Source organism: Lagopus leucura, unplaced genomic scaffold (assembly GCF_019238085.1).
Source record: "Lagopus leucura isolate 7727_CA_CO unplaced genomic scaffold, USGS_WTPT01 Super-Scaffold_100002, whole genome shotgun sequence".
Lineage (NCBI taxonomy): Eukaryota > Metazoa > Chordata > Aves > Galliformes > Phasianidae > Lagopus > Lagopus leucura.
The window spans coordinates 58,733,410-58,750,122 of record NW_024962263.1 but is presented as its reverse complement, the minus strand read 5'-3'; the positions used below and the strand labels follow the sequence as shown (position 1 = coordinate 58,750,122).

Below are 16,713 nucleotides of genomic sequence, written 5' to 3'. Positions count from 1 at the left end.
CAGTGGAGGGTCACGAAGATGATCAGGGGACCAGAGCACATCCCCTCTGAGGACAGGCTGAGGGAGCTGGGCTTGTTCAGCCTGGAGAAAAGGCTGCAGGGTGACCTCATTGCAGCCTTTCAGTACCTAAAGGGAGCCTACAAACAGGAGGGAAATAAACTCTTTGAATGGGTTGATAACTGAAGGACAAGGGGAAATGGTTTTAAGTTGAGGGAGGGAAGATTTAGGTTGGATGTCAGGGGAAAATTCTTTACAGAGAGAGTGGTGAGGTGCTGGATCAGACTGCCCAGAGAAGTTGTAGATGCCCCGTCCCCAGAGGTGTTCAAGACCAGATTGAACGGGGCCCTGGGCAGCCTACTCTAGTATTAAATGCGGAGGTTGCATGTGGCAGGGGGGTTGGAGATCCTCAATGATCCTTGAGATCCCTTCCAACCCTGGCCATTCTGTGATTCTGCAATTAAGACATTAAAGTGATGATATGATTCACTAAACGATTTTTCTATGAAATATTCTATAATAGATGCATTATTACCATCACGATGCAGTCCTTCAACATAACTCATTGAATCTGAGTTCCTTTTTTTTGATCTTCTGCATAGGGAACAGAAATAAAAGGCATTTTTATCTCCTTGAGAACGTCCCCTACCACATGTCCTGAAAAAGAACAAACATTTGCAATTTGATAGTGATTTTTTTCTCTATCACCTGAAAAGTTCTCTTTTTAGAGTTTAAATGAAGTATGTAGATTTATAGAATCATAGGATGGCCTGGGTTGAAAAGGACATCAAACATCATGTAGTTTCAACTCCCTCTGCTATGTGCAGGGTCACCAGCCACCAGACCAGGCTGCCCAGAGCCACATCTCCAGCCTGGCCATGAATGCCTCCAGGAATGGGGCATCTACAACCTCCTTGGGCAACCTGTTGCAGTGTGTCACCACCCTCTGTGTGAAAAACTTCCTCCTAATATCTAACCTAAACCTCCCCTGTCTCAGTTAGGCTTCTGACACTGCTGTTTTCTCCACAATAAATTCTGGCTACATTGAAAAATCTATGGGCCTTAAAATAATCCTAAATAAGCAGCTGTAATTTCTTTGGAAAAAAAGACAGTGTTGTTAATGTAAAGTTAACTCTCCATCCTGATAGCATCTGTAAGAGTAGATGAGGACTCAAGCAAACCGATTAGAAATGTATCTTGCACTCTTGACAGTAAGAGCAAACACTGCTTAGGTGGTATGAATGAGTAGTTAGTTACTTTTCCACAATAGATCAGATGTAAATGTTGTGCTGAAACTATTGAAAAGTTGTTTGCTTTATATTTTAAAACTTAGTCAAATGCATTGTCCACGTAGTATATTTTATGTCTCTAGCTAGGGTAGTATTGTTTTTCAGCACTGCATTTTGATAAGAATTCCAAAAGACAGCAGCAAAAAAGGGCACTGACTTCTGGTTACGCCTGGACAGGCTGTGGTCAGCCAAGTGAAACACTCCTCCGCTGACAACTAGCGGATGCATGTGTCAGAGGTGCAACAGCATCTCAGAGCACTTCCCCAGCGGGCTGCTTGTATTGCCTACAACTGGCTCCACATTGCTTCATCAAGTCCCCTTTGCGGTGACAGACTAAATAGCAAGGCTAGGAAATGACAGCAAGGTTTTTATAAGTATCTCTCTGTTATATAGGTGTAACACTTCTTGGCAGGTTGGATGTCGCACTTGGGGGCTCCTCTTCCAATTGCACCAGCTTAGTGCTGGCATGTTTGGCTCTGGTGAAGGAAAGGCTAGGTGGACTGCCTGCTACAGGGACATGTCTGGCACCTTGAGGATGATTTAGGTATGTAGGTCAAATTTTAGACTGCTGACTTGCAAGAAAAAAGATTGGTGACACAATAAGTTAAAAAAAAAAAAAAGCCACAGAAAAGAAAAAAATGCTGAAAGCAACTTTCAAATGACAAACTAGTGAACACAGAAAACTCTACCTAGAGTAATCTAAGTAGATTTGAATTCTCAAATTATATACTAACCATAGTATACAATATTTGTAGTATGTTCATATACTGATTGTATGTACTCATTAAGAGGTTATTAAAAAGCAATAAAATTGCAAAATCCATTAGTGTAAACTACACCAGTTTCAAGCTAAATTAATTTTTTCAGTATTACAAGTAATATTCTAAAATTTCCATAAGATTTTAATTCTCATTTTGTCTTTTATTTTGTTTTTACATTATTTTGTACACCAATTTATGTATATGTTAAAAATTTAGATAATCTAAATAAAGTGTTAACAGTAAAATGCATCTAAGAAGTCCATCCAAATGTTCTCAGAAAAGACAAACATACAGAATAATTTTTAAAATTAGGAATCTTTGTTGCAGAAGAGTGCTGCTGACTCTGACTTCAAAATTCATTAGAGAATGTGCGATTAGCCCCAAGTGATGAAGTTCAGACACAGGCAACTGTGGATTAGGGACAGTAAATAACTAAAACAATTATCTAATTAATATATCAACAAAAAGTATATTTATGTAATTCAATGAGTTACTTAAAAGTGTATTCCTGAATTCCTGAGCAAGTGTTTTTTTTTTTTTTTTTTTTTTAAGGAAAAAAAGGAGGGCCAATTTTCAGTATTGCTCTATCCTACCTACCACTTTATGCGCTACAGGCCAGCAACAATGGGTAACAAGGTATTGAGCTGGCTATGTATTTTAATAGACCAGCAGCTATTGTGTCCACCACCTAATATACAAAAAAAGTGATGATCTTTTCTCTGAAAAATTGTGAATGCAGTTTCTTTGTTCAAGTTTTTTTTTTTTTTTTAAGAAGTTCTTTGGATCTGACATCAGCACTATCTCAGGATGTTTTTAACAGCTGTTGTCTATCCTGCACTGTGAGGAAAAGAGGAGAATATTTTCTAGCAGCTATAATATAGGCATTATGTGATGAATAACCATGCATAAAAAGCAATGCTTATGGTACATATATACAATTGAGGTACTCAAATATGCCTCTGGCACAGTTACCCCCAGTGTTTAATACATTCACACTGGAATATACCACCATTCACACCAGAAGCATTTTCCACCACAGATAACTACAGCTGTTCTTTCATAGGTGAAGTGAGATATCTTGTAGTTCTCTCTGAATGGCTTTCTCTTTGTAGTGTACCAGAACAGGCAGTAACCATAAAATATATTTTAATTTTCCAGTTGCATAATAGCTAAAAATCATTAATTAATATAAGACAAATAGATTCTGCTATCATAGAATTTTTATAAAAATTATACAACAAAAAAAAAAAGACAGATATCGCTCATAAACACTATCTTGAGAGAAACTTACAGCTAGCTGCCTATTAAAGCTTACTAAAATTTTGCAAAATAACAGCTACCTGGGATTAGAATAATCTCTCAGTGGAGTTGAATGTTTTTCTCCTGTTTTCCTGTTTTCTTTCTTTCTTTTCCCAGGGTGAAGTAAAACACTTTTGCCTGTCATGAAAAAGAGAGATTGCAATCAGTCTGTCACATATAATTTGACAATTTGCAATGCTTGAACAACAGGAGGCCAGAGAATATATTTCAAACATTCCTATTGATAGGAGAGTTTTACAGTAGCTCTCACTTTCTATGCTAAATAAAAATCCTGATTAAAAAACAGTGGTATAATAGATGGCCATGAAGACTTGCTGCACTGGAACCAAAAGAGTTGCCTGATTAGTTTTGGTCTTCAAGTTGATAATTTTTTAACATGCATGGAAAATCAACTTCTATGCTTGAAGGATCAAGCAAGCAAACAGGTGTGCTTCTTGGCAACTGAGAATGACATGATGAAAAAAAGAAATTTCTACACAAATTGCCGGCTATGAATTTAAGTAAAGCAATGGCAGTACATGTCAAATATTTGAACACTAAAATAAGAACGTAAAAGCTTCATTTTCTTTTGAAATTCCTCAAAGGAACTTTAAGAAGTGCCCTGTTTCCACTTCTTGGAGATAATGGCCATCTTCAAAGTGAAAAATGTCAAATGCTGTTGATACATTTATTGGACATATGTGAAGACACATCATAAATATCTTTTCTGTGTATCAAACAACATAAAATGGTGCTTCAGTGAAAGATAAGATGAGAAGGAGATAAAGAAGATCAAAACTATTTCTACTCATGTAATGACAAAAATGACATCCCTCAAAAAAAAAAAAAAAAAGCCCCCAAAACCCAGCCTGAGTGCATCACAAAACCTATACCTTAGAAGGGATGAAAAAACAGTAAAACTGTTTGGGTTAGAGTGGATAAAGCAAGGGTACAGTGAGCTTTCTGCTAATTAATTTAAATTGTGGTTTTATTCTGAAAACCATGGCATAGGATTTCACACTGATTATCTCCCCATAGTTTCCACATAAAGTATGTTCTGCATACCAGTAAACAGTTCATTATTTCTCTTGTCCTACAAAGACTTGGAAGCACAGCTTGCCCTCTGAAAAGCAAGCCAAGTCTTCTGTTTCATGTGAATAATCACCAGTTAGAGGCTGAACCTGCTCTGTCACACATATACACCAGCATTGCCTGTGAGTGGATGATTGGAATAATTCCATTTGCAATGAAAAAGAAGGATGAACGAAATCTCCTTCATTGTCTTCCAAGTTGATGCAGTGCAAATCCCTCCTAACTTGACTTTGTAGAATTTGAGGGAGAGAAAAAACAAAAATAGAATTGATTCTGCAGAAAAGGAAGCAGCTGTGACAGCACTCTGGTGAACACATTTGTAAAGTTTTCCAATTTTATGTAGAATGGCAGGCTACTGGAAACAGGAAGAAACCTTGTATGATCATTTCTCCAAATCCTGTTCAACTGCAATGCAATATTTCAGCTTCTTGATATGTCAAAGTGACTTTGAAAAGAGACTCTTCTGCTGGTGTTGCGCTGCATCTTCAGGCATCTTCATCTAGTTCTCTGTGGGCAGCTGGAGAGAAAATACTCTGTTCTTGATGAATAGATTGGATTCTGAAGCAGGCTTTTGTAGTTCGTTGTGCTCTTTGAGTTATCAATTTTTAAGAATTATCTTATTATTCAGTGAACAAAATGGGCCTCCCAATTTGGCACCATCTACCTAATATGCATACTTTTACTCTATTATCTAGGCTCAAAATGAAAACTTTAAATGGTACTGGACCCAGGAAGGAAGAACTCCTCTTACTCTACAAGATAGGTCAACACTGAATGCTAATAACTACGCTGATTAAAATATCAGTTAAACATCAATTGCATTAAGATAAATGGTTTGCCAGTTTTTTTTTTTCCTGCTTGTAGAGGGAAATCTTTTCAATTTGACATATATAAGGCATATTAAGATCATACTAAGATATGCTATCATAGTCACAGTACAGTCAGTGTATATGTTCATTTCTTCTTTGCATAACTATGGCAATTTTACTGTAATAAGTACTGCAACTTTTGGAGAAGACCTATGGTCACATCAACACACAAATTTGGTGTTCATCACGCAAGTATATTTCCACTGCAGGCTCCCAAAAATAAACTACTCTTCCCAGCTTTTAACAGCTAATGTAAGAATAGAAAGCCACTGTGTTAAAGTAAAGCTCCATATTACCCTGCTCCTACTGGCAGTATCAAAGACTGGAAAATCGTAAGACCAGGTCAAGCTTTAATGATTCTTTTCCAGAATACTTGGCTTGTCTCCAGCAGCAGACAGCTCAGAGATTTTCTGAGCCAGGCCTGGCAGTGTCCCGAGGCAAGGAGTTACATAGCTTGGCTGCACACTACCGGTTAGCTACCAGCCTCCTGTGTTTGTGTAGAACCTGATATATTCTAGCTTAATTTAACATTGTTTTTCTCCCTCTTACTGAAAGTAGAAATTAGTAATTGATCCATGCTCACCTTCCGTGTACTTGATAGATATGTATGACATTCTTCCTAGTCATCTCTTGCCAACCCAAAAGGCCCTAGCCTAATTTACTGCACCTTGCATGGATGCCATTCCAAACCACTGATCATCCTTCCCTACTTGTTACCATAATTGTATCTTTCCTGGACATCAGGGAAGATGAAACAGGATGGCACATAAGAGTTCAAAATATGTACATATCAGAAACTTGCAGAATAGCATAAAAAATATTTCTGCCAGTTGTCCATTCCTTGTCATCAAAAGGTTTCAGAGAAGAATTGGAACAAGTTTCCCAGAGATGGGGGATGCCTCATCCCTGGAGACACTCAGGGTCAACCTAGAAAGGGCTCTGAGCAACCTGATCTAGCTGTTGGTGTCCCCTGTTCACTGCCAGAGAATTGGACTAGATGACCTCAAAAAGTTCCTTTTGACCTAAAAGATTGTATTCTAAGAACCTCTTGGCTCTTCCATCATTGTAGAACTAGTCCCATCAGTGATAATATGAGCCAGTTTTATAATTTAGGCTATTCTGCAGGAGATACTATTAGTCAAAAAATTAGAGTTTTATCAGAAAGCAGAACTGTGACTTTCAAACTTTGGAGAACTCAAAAAAAATTAAAAATATTGTAGCCCTCAAACTATTTCTGAGAAGGAAATAGGTCTAGAAATCAAAAAGAAAGGTAAAATAGATGACATTTCTAAGTTAAAGGGTTTATCATTTAGCTAGTTTCTCAGGGGCAAGTAGTTGTACCAAGGCTGTGCACACAGTCATAATACATATGTAATAATATTAGTAATCTTAATGTATTTAAGAAGTTCCATCTTGAAACCTCAGAGGTGCCTTTCACAACCAGTAACAATATAGGAAGATAGAGCTAGAAATCTATTGATGGTTAAGAACCTTCTATCTTACATTAATTACCGGCCATTTTACACCACAGCCTTCTCTCTCTATTGATAAAGAACAATATACTTTCTCAATAGCTATTTCCCTGTACTAAAGAACAGGCCACATTTTTTGTCTCCTGTTATACACTTTACTTTTCATTAATTTGATCTATAGCATTATATAGTCAATGAATATAAAGATGTCATAATTATGAAATAAACAAGAGAGTTTGGCAGAGCAGATTATAATAACAAAAAGAGAAGAGATATAAAGCTTACCCACATCCTGGGCTCACTGCAAAACTCCAGAGGAGAGATCACCAGAAAAGATCCTTCCCTACTGGTAGTCAGCTCTTAAATAGGTCTAGGAGAGGTGGAGCCAGGCTCCACCCCTTCCAGCAGCACAGGTGGATTGCCTTCACCTGTGCTCCCAGGGCTGACTCATTGCTTGCCTCGGGTGATCAATCAGAGGTTCAGGCTGTGACTCAGCAGTTCCCACACAAGCATTTTTCTATTCCCATTTCAATTTGAATTATTTGAAAGATAGATAAGTAGAACAGTGCTGCCAGTGCTATTTCAGACTGTTAGACTTTTCTAAGATATCCCTTACTCAGAGAGCTTTCCAACAATGGCCTTACTATTGGAGTAATAGCTACTGAAAATATTTCAAAAGGTGCAGTCTATAATTAGAGACTTTATAATATTATTTCCCAGCTTCACAATACTGTACTTTCTCAACTTGTGATGAACTAATTCTCTAAGATCGCTCACCCTTTGTTTTGTTTCATTCAGTTTGAAGTAAGGTTAGTGCAAACACTCTATGAAGCCTTGAATAAAGCTTCTATGGATAAAGAATGTTGGTTATATCTGATAACTCTTAGATAAACTTCAGTTGACTAACATTAAGTAATTCAATTCTTCATGTGATTCTCTTTCTGAGAAATTAGAATGATTTGATCTCCTTGTCGTATAAACATGGTTATCTAAAAATCCATTGTACTGGTTTAATAAAATGCAAAATGTGTAAATCTGTGTTGTATTTTAGTTTCAATTTATCTTGACATTTTTAATAATTCTTATAGTGTTTTAAAGCTTTGCACACGTCAGTGGGATACAAACATGGCATGTAGTTGCTCAGATCATTTTTCAGTTTAATATCCCACAAAAACTGACAGTTTTCCAGTTATGCCATCCCTGATTTAACAGTTCTATTTAAAAGCTCTGCACCTAGACCTGCAGTTTTATTTGTGAATTCACATACTTCAAGGAGATTATCTAGTTCACTCAACTTGAGTACGTTAATATGTTTGACTTTCGGCTTCCACTTTAGTTACTGTGATTTTCTTTTCCATGTTCTCTTAATTATCATGCCTCTTTTCTATTTTCATTATAATCATTTCTAATGAAAATTGATAAAATACTTTTAGGAACATGACTGGTCACCAACACTTGGCCCACTGAAATCATAGCTCATAATCTCTGGCAAAAGTCTGACAAGATTATAGGACATCTGAGTCAAGTACTGCTTTAAGCCACACTGCCCTCAGAACTCTACCCGGTATCTGATCATTTAAGATAAATTGTAATATAGTGCAGAAGATAAACCTGTAATATATCATGAAAAAAAACAGTAGGAGAAAGCAAAACAATTTATAAGGTCGAAATAGCCTACAGAGGAAAAGAAAAATCTTTTTTTTTTTTTATACCAATAAACTGCAGGAAATTTTAAATTTCAATAAGAAATGGTCTTGCCTCTCTCAATACGGCTAAACTGTGGTGAATTTCTGACTCTGTCTCAACAAAAAAAATAACTGCATATTGCATCTTCCATTTGTTCTTTCACATGTAAAGCAAGAGGATCAATCATTTTCATCTCTCCGGCAGACCAAGAAAAACTCTGAAGTCTCAGGTTAATAAAAATATACTAAGAATATGCAGTAAACATAATCAATAGAAATAAGCCATCTGTACTTTTCTTTTTAGGAGATTTTAAATGTCCTAGTCACAACTTACAACAAAAGACCATGTGTTTTTGTCTTTTTTTTTTTTTTATCGGTGTACAGAATGATTCCATCTAATTAAGAAAAGCCTAGAAATGGTCCTTAAGTGCATTCCACCTGAAAAATCATGATATTTTTACACTGACCAATATTACCTCAGTAAGCCTTTTATCTAATGAAAGATTTGGAATTTTGAGTATGTGACAGAGTCTTCTGCAGAAACAAAATAAACCTGTATTACATTCATTTTCCTTGAAATTCTTAAAAATGTAAACTGGATGTATTTGGAGGAAGAAAACTAACCCTAAGACACTACCATAAGAATATCAGATCTGCCCAATAATGCTTGTATGGCCACTTCGTATGGCCAACTTTGATCTCATATTTTTTTTAGTTTGAAACAGTTCCTAATTAAGGGATAATTTAAGACAATTCTAATTTAGATATGCCATCATGCCATCTCTCTTTCTTTTTGTTTTCCTTTTTTTTTTTTCTTTTTTGTTTTGGTTATGTACCCATATGGTTTGCTATATTTCTATGACTATAATTTCAATGCCTTCAAAACATTTTACGGGTGCTGTTAGTGATGTTTGATTAGCTTGGAAGGCAAATGGTATCCTGGGCCTACAAACAGGAGGGGAATCAACTCTTTGAAAGGGTTGATAACTGAAGGACAAGGGGAAGTGGTTTTAAGTTGAGGGAGGGGAGATTTAGGGGGAAAATCTTTACAGAGAGAGTGGAGTGGTGAGGTGCTGGAACAGGCTGCCCAGAGAGGCTGTGGATGCCCCGTCCCTGGAGGTGTTCAAGGCCAGGTTGTATGGGGCCCTGGGCAGCCTGGTCTGGTATTGAATGTGGAGGTTGGTGGCCCTGCCTGTGGCAGGGGGGTTGGAGATTCATCATCCTTGAGGTTCCCTTCCAACCCTGTGATTCTGTGATTCTATGATTCTGTATTTACCAGAAGCTGTCACTGCCTCAGAATTAATTCTAAAGACATTGTTAAAATCTGAGGGGATGAGGGGACTGCAAATGTAAAATGCCAGAAAATTGACTGCCTGAGTACTGGAAGAAAATAAAATAAATAAATAAATGAAGTCAACCAAGATTTTTTTACGTCATTACCCATGTTTTATACTAGGAATTTGTCTTACAACAGTTCTGGTATTTGCTCTCACTCCTTTTTCTTGGCATTTAGAGCATCATCTTCATCACTGAATTAGGTTGATGTAATTGGAATTTTATCTCATTTTCTTACTCCTATCTGGAACACTTGGTGCTGGCATGTATGGCAGTGTATGAGAGGAAAGGTTTGCTTTAACAAATTTACTGACTTTTCAGTCTCTCTGTTACCACGGCCATCAAATTCTAATTTACTCTTCTGGAAGCCCTTAGCATTCCACAGCCCAAGGTGGACAAACAAAAATAAATTGGTCACTTAGCAGTGAGAAAGTCTATACTCCCAAAACAAAACCAATCACACAGCTAGCTCAAAATTAAGACTCTGTTGACTGACTCTTTACCCTTCTCCCCTGTCTCTTCTTTTCCTTCTGCCCCTTCCCACCCTCTTTGCTGCCATCCTACCCTTCTCTGGTGACTTCTCAACAGTTCAGTGACAGTGTTTTGTGAACACAGAGAAATGAGGTCAAACTACCCTTCCTCTTTTTTTTTTTTTTTTAAAAGGATTATTTTGCCCACAAATGAAGAACTGAGGATGGAAAGGTGGGGAGTAACATTTGAAACCAACCTGTGAGAAAAGAGGAGAATAAGAGCAATAAAAGATTATTCTCACAGTCTCTCACTTCTAAAAGGCTAACACTCCCCCTTAACCTACATATTTTGCCTACTGAAAACAGGCAGAAAACTCAAAGAAATTAACTGGCAACCAAAATCACAAATTCAAATACTAACAAACAATTAAGGTGTAAAGCTGACACACCATGATTTACAAAATTTATAGGTTAGTAGTTTATTTCTACAGAGATTTTAAGGAATGTAAAAGTACAAACAAACAACAGCTTTTGCTATGGAACAACAATTGTTTCTAGGGAATAAATAAAACTACTTTTTTGGAAAGATTTGTTTCTGACAAGTTTTTTCAGCTAAGCTCATACATGCACAGATAAATTTGTTCCCTACATTTTTACATTCATAAACAAGGATTCCTTTCGTTTGTTTTTATTCTCTTCTGCTTTTATATACAGGAGAATATGCACTACACTGGAAATTACTAAGTAGTACTATGCAAATTTTCTTCTCTGTAGCCATCTATAGCCAACATGTGGTAGAAAACAATATTTAAAAATGAATGCTTCATGCTTCAACAGATAAAAATTATGAAACTTAATTTTGAAACTTTTTTACATTATTGTCCTTTTACTCTGCATTGGTTTTAGCAGACTTAGGAGACTTAAAAATCTAATGTGATATAAGACTTGAGTACAAAACCTTCTTAAGAAAAAAATTAAACCTTCATTTATGCTAATAAATTCCCAATTTTGTCTATGCAAACTGTCCCTAGGTAAGCCATACCTTAACTTTATTTTCACTTAACAAATTAATTTTTTTAAAAAAATTGGTAAAGAACATTCTGCTTTTTGAAGTTAAAAGCATTTAACACGCTTTGTTGGCTTCCTGTGATCACTGATCTCTTCTTAGTGTGAATATATATACACTTTAAAAACATTCAAAATATATGCACAATAAATTGGAGGCCTAAAATCTCTCAAAGACATAATTTGGCATCACATCACCCTGTCCCACATTAAACAGTTATGGAAAAGAACACTGACTACACCACAGATGTTTCCTAATTAAGTGGATTAAGGAGGACACAGATGCTAATGACTATTTTTGTTTCACGTGTTACTTATAATCTGTTGTGCCATATATATATATATATATATACTGTCAATACAAATCTGTATTTGACTCCCCTAAGACACAGTTCTTTCACTAGTATTCATTTGAAACACTTTTTCAGAACTGTAATTTAACATACATCAGATGTGAATTTTTAAGTGTAATCTTGCTGGCTTCAGGTCTGTGTTCTACTGTCTTCTAGACTCTTATGTTCTTGCTGTTTTGCTTTAGGTACCCTATCTTTTACTTTGTAATGTGTAATAATGTGCAATACAGGAGCAATTTTTCATTTGGATCATTCAGGTGAATATTACAAGCTTTGGCTTGCTTTTAGCAATGGCTACATTTGTCTCCAGACAATATTTGCCAAACATTTTCATAAAACCTCTTATTATATCCTTAGACATTTTCCTGATCCAGATATATAGTTATAGGTGCATTTATGTTGAACTAGAGAACATCTTGAAATTACTGCCTGTTATCCTCTCTTGTAATCACTGAGTCATTCTGGAGTGCACAAACCGGAAGAGCGGGAATACATTTAATTTGCTTCATCCATAAACAGACATTTTGTTCACATGACCAAACTAGCACTAGTCCAAAATGAAATTTCCAAAACTTATATAATGTTACCTTTATATACCTAGCCTCATTTCATTCCATCAACTGAATGTTTTGGGCCTCTCTGCCAGCCAGTGTAAACTTAAGCTATGTCACTCACATAACAAATACTTGGCCTGGAACTGTCTTTCAGTGCAGTACCACTTTCTGGTTTGGGGTTATCTGAGCAGTCATGTAATTATAACAGTGTGAAAGTGTTCTTTGGATGATAACATTATAGCAGAATTCTGAAAGTGGTTGTAGTCAAACCATTTAACCAGCACGAAAAGGACAGAAACCCCAGATGGAATTTTAAAAGCTTCAGCTGATGAGATGTGTACAGGAATCGGAAGCAAAGCTGGAAGCTGATGAACATGAGTTGTAAAGAGAAACTCCCAATGGAGCAGTATAACTCCAAGGCAGAATGAAAGGACTCTCCTTGAATAAATGGACTTTCCAAATAATGACTGGGGACATTCTTGAGGACAACGGAGGATGAACATGTCACAGAAGAAGAGTAACATATTTAAACTCTGAAGACCTGCTTACTTCAGTCAGGAAAGCAAAAAAGCTCCCCATTGGTTTAATTATATTTGAACGGAACCATTTGTCATTTTTACAAGAAAATCACAGCATAAGCATTTAGTGGTAGAGGTTGATCTATTCTTAGGAACTGTCATCCCAGCCTTGCTAAATTCCATTCAGTTTATGTTGCTGGTTCCAATGTATCCATAAACTTCAGCCATGTTGACATCTAAACTAGAAAATTAAACATTGTCAGGGTCAAGTCTAAATGATCAAATTCTTATGGCAGTCACTGCTATTTTTTTTGTCTGCTTCAGCAGCTATTATCAACCCAACTATTTCCCATGTAGAGTTTGGGCATAAGTCCAGTCAGAAAGTGTTGTCAGTTGGCAGTCGTCCACTGTTCTGGGTAACAGAATATTATTATGTAGTATGACTGTGATCAGAATGTGCCAACAGCCCAGGCTGAAAAAAATGACCCTGGCAGTATTTATTTTCCTGCATAGATTAGTTGTTGAGGTAAAGAATGCACTTTATGTTCTTTATTTAGCTCATTTTATGAATGAATTGGCCTGATAGGGATAGGTAATAAGAATCAACCCTTTCAAATTTCAAGTGCTATCACTCAAATTGTGATATGTGTGATATCTCTGTTAATATGCACTATTGTAACATCCAAAAAACCAATATGATTTCATGGAAAATTTATTAGAAAAAAAAATTATAGTCCTTTTCAAAATTCTATTTCTTCCTGTAAGGAGCTTCCTGTGTTTATAGACTTTAGAATCTGAGAGTAGCACTACTCAGAAAAATCAGAGTAACGGACTTGGGACAATTAATTCAGCAATGAAAGCAATGTGCTGTCGAAGTGCCATCCATAAAAGGGTATTTTGTCAATGGAGTGGAAAACTAGTTATATGATGCTATAAGTATGTTTTCATATTTAAAAGAACCTCAGATATATTTACAACCAAGAACACACTCACTGCTGCATCTTTAATAAATTTACTTATTTTTGCCATTTTGGATAGCTTGTTTTCAAGCTTTTACTGATGAGTAATTTATAAAAAACAAAAAAAACCCCCAAACTCTTGATACAATCCAAGAGTAGTGAATTCTTGATACTTGCAAAATAGCAAAGAAAACATTCCAAATGATATACACCTCTGTTAGCATAGTCACCTGATTTCGTTGAATAATGAAATTAAAGTGCCTGGAATTCCATTGAACAAATTCTGTGCTTTCAAATTTTATTCAAATGACATTTTTAATGATGTGAATGTTTGAGGATGCAGAACTTTATATCTCCACAAATCTGTTTGAATAAAAACAGCCAAAAGCTGTGTGAACATTAAAAGTGATTTTCTGACTGCTAATTTCCTGCTCCAATACCTGAAAATCCAGCTGAGTCTAAACAAACAACTTGGAAGAATTACCTGTATCATATGTTAACATTCAAAAGCAGTGGGAATTACAGGAAGAGGTGAATTTTTCAGAGGCTGGAGTTAGAGTGACCTGGAGATCTTATAGAAACATTGAATATATTTGAAGGTATAACAGAGTAGTGCAAAAATAAAGGTAATATATGGATGAATCTGAGATGAGAGTTCAAGGAGACGCTGAAGTCCTACTTGCTCTCATATTATTTTGCCTGGGAAAACAAACGAACAAAACAAAACAACTCATGTTAATACTGAAAGTATCATCTGTCTGCAGTACTCCAAGCAAGCCTTTGGTGTTTAATGATGGGTTGATCAAGGAATTCCTGGAAAATCACAGCTCAGTGGTAGCGTAGTTTGTTTATCCTTAAATCATTGATTGTTCAGGCCAAAGCAGTTTCCAAGCAGGAAATATTTTATTAAAAGGGTTGTAAGATACAGGAACAGACAAAGAAGTTGTGGGTGCCTTATCCCTGGAGGTGCTCAAGACTAGGTTGGATGGAGCCCTGGAAAAACTGATCCTTCACACAAAATGGAGAGGATCTTTAAGGCTCCTTCCAACCCAACCAAACTTCTATGATTCTGTGATTCTGTGAACTCTCTACAGCTTTATGTCCTCATCTGTTTGCACTTTTTCTAGCACCATATAGGCAGTCCTATACATGTCCACTCACCCACTTCCAAGTATTTGGTTAGTACAAAATCACAAAAGGAAATGCAATTTTATTCTCCCCAAAATTGTGCTTCCTTGTCTCGATTTTTGTAGTACAGCCTCTTGCAGTACTCTTGCCTGCTGCCTTGCTTACAAGTTTCTTCAGTATAGAGGCATGTTTTTGTAAGTACAGTTTCATGAGAAACATCAATTGCACAAACTCCTTTCAATTTATATTTAGCCTGCTATGCGCTTTGCAGAAAAGCTGCATGTGGCATAGCATAAGACTGATTTGAGAAAGAACACAACCTTTCCTTTCCTCCAGCCACGCCATGTATTTTCTTAGATTTATAGAGAACTTGCAGAACCTTGTCAATGGGATCTGTTACAAAAAGGGAGGGAATGTATTTCTTAACCAAAGACAGTGTTAGTCTGACTCACTTAACAAAGCACAATATCTCTCAAACTCTGGTAAAGCAATATTTTGAAAGGAAATTCAGAACATTAGAAATAGTCACCAGGAACTTAGTCCCCCCAGGAATACTACTACTGTCATTACTATGGCAATAATTGGCTGTAAATATTTTAGTCACATCAGGAAATAACCATTAGATTGTAAGCAGCACCAAATATACACTGCACAAAGAGAAAGATGGTTGTGAAACAATCATGCAATAGAAAGGAGAGAATAAAAGAAAGATCACACCAGATGTCCATCATCTAGACCTATTTGTAATTTCCTGCATCGTACAACAGTCATGTGATAAGGAGACTGCTCTAATGACTCAGGAGGTAGCATGCTCCATTATGTCAATAACAAATTGTTTGTCTTCTCCTTCAAAGCATAGTGTAGCTCTGACTTTATGTTTTGGCTTTTTTTTTTTCCATCTGTAATTTTAGTTGTTTGTTTCGGCATTTTCACTGCTTATGATCCAGATTTCTCTAGTAATCATGTGAAAGATTCCTTCAACATTTACCTTTTGATTTATGCCCAATCTTTTGTGTTAGCTGAACTCCCAATATTAAATCTATCTTTAATGTTTATCACTGCCAAAAGTCCTACAAACAATTTTAACAGTCAGTATTATGCGCCTCTCCCTTCTTATTTTATAACAGTCTTACTACAAATGTTACTGTAATCAGTTGTTTCTCATTTGATATGTTTTGCTCTCTGGAGCTCTGGCCCCTTGGACTATGTGTACGGATCTGTAGAGCATAGTACAAAACAAATATTGACAACTCAGATTGGTGTCACAATTAGTATACCCCTATATCTTTAATTAGACTCATACTTCAGTACAGTTATTACCTGTATGATCGTGTGCAGTTTTTGTATTTAGTTCTACACACAATCTGCTTTTTTCAGTGAACAGTTAAACATCCTCCTGTGATTGTTCCAGATTTGTCCTGCTAAAGAATGTTCTTTCCTTAGCTTTTGTGTTTTGTTGCAGATTTGGAAATGTTGCAGGTTTGGAATTACACCGAGGACTGGTAAGTGGTAGCAAGCTGGACGTGGAGGCATATCTTGGCTAAGAGTAGGAGAAAGGGAGAAATCCATCACTCTCGGCTTTTCAAGCAATTCAAACAGGAGAAAATGTTTTGCTACCTCCAAGTTTATCAGAGTTCCTTGCTTCAAATGCTGTAGTTTGGCCAACAGAAGCAGCGGAATAAGCCTCCGCTCAGGCTCTACGCAGAGAAAAAACACAGCCTGGGCTAAGTGTTAAGAGTTTGGGAGCTAGCACGTGTGATACACATAACAAAACACTCGGGCCAGATGTAAGAATTTTTTTTTTTCCTAAACTTTCCAGTCTTGGACATGTTCCAAGCTGATCCCACCTTTGCATGAGGGAAGACCT

General features: G+C 36.5%; 1 long non-coding RNA gene across 1 annotated transcript; it reads right to left on the bottom strand.

The window, feature by feature from the left end:
• Positions 1 to 526: 526 nt before the first annotated feature.
• LOC122178529 lies at positions 527 to 7,102 on the bottom strand. Its single transcript, XR_006178368.1, has 3 exons — positions 7,065 to 7,102; positions 3,388 to 3,484; positions 527 to 654 (listed from the first exon to the last, which is right to left on the bottom strand). It is a non-coding gene; the product is annotated as an uncharacterized LOC122178529 (long non-coding RNA).
• Positions 7,103 to 16,713: the final 9,611 nt, after the last annotated feature.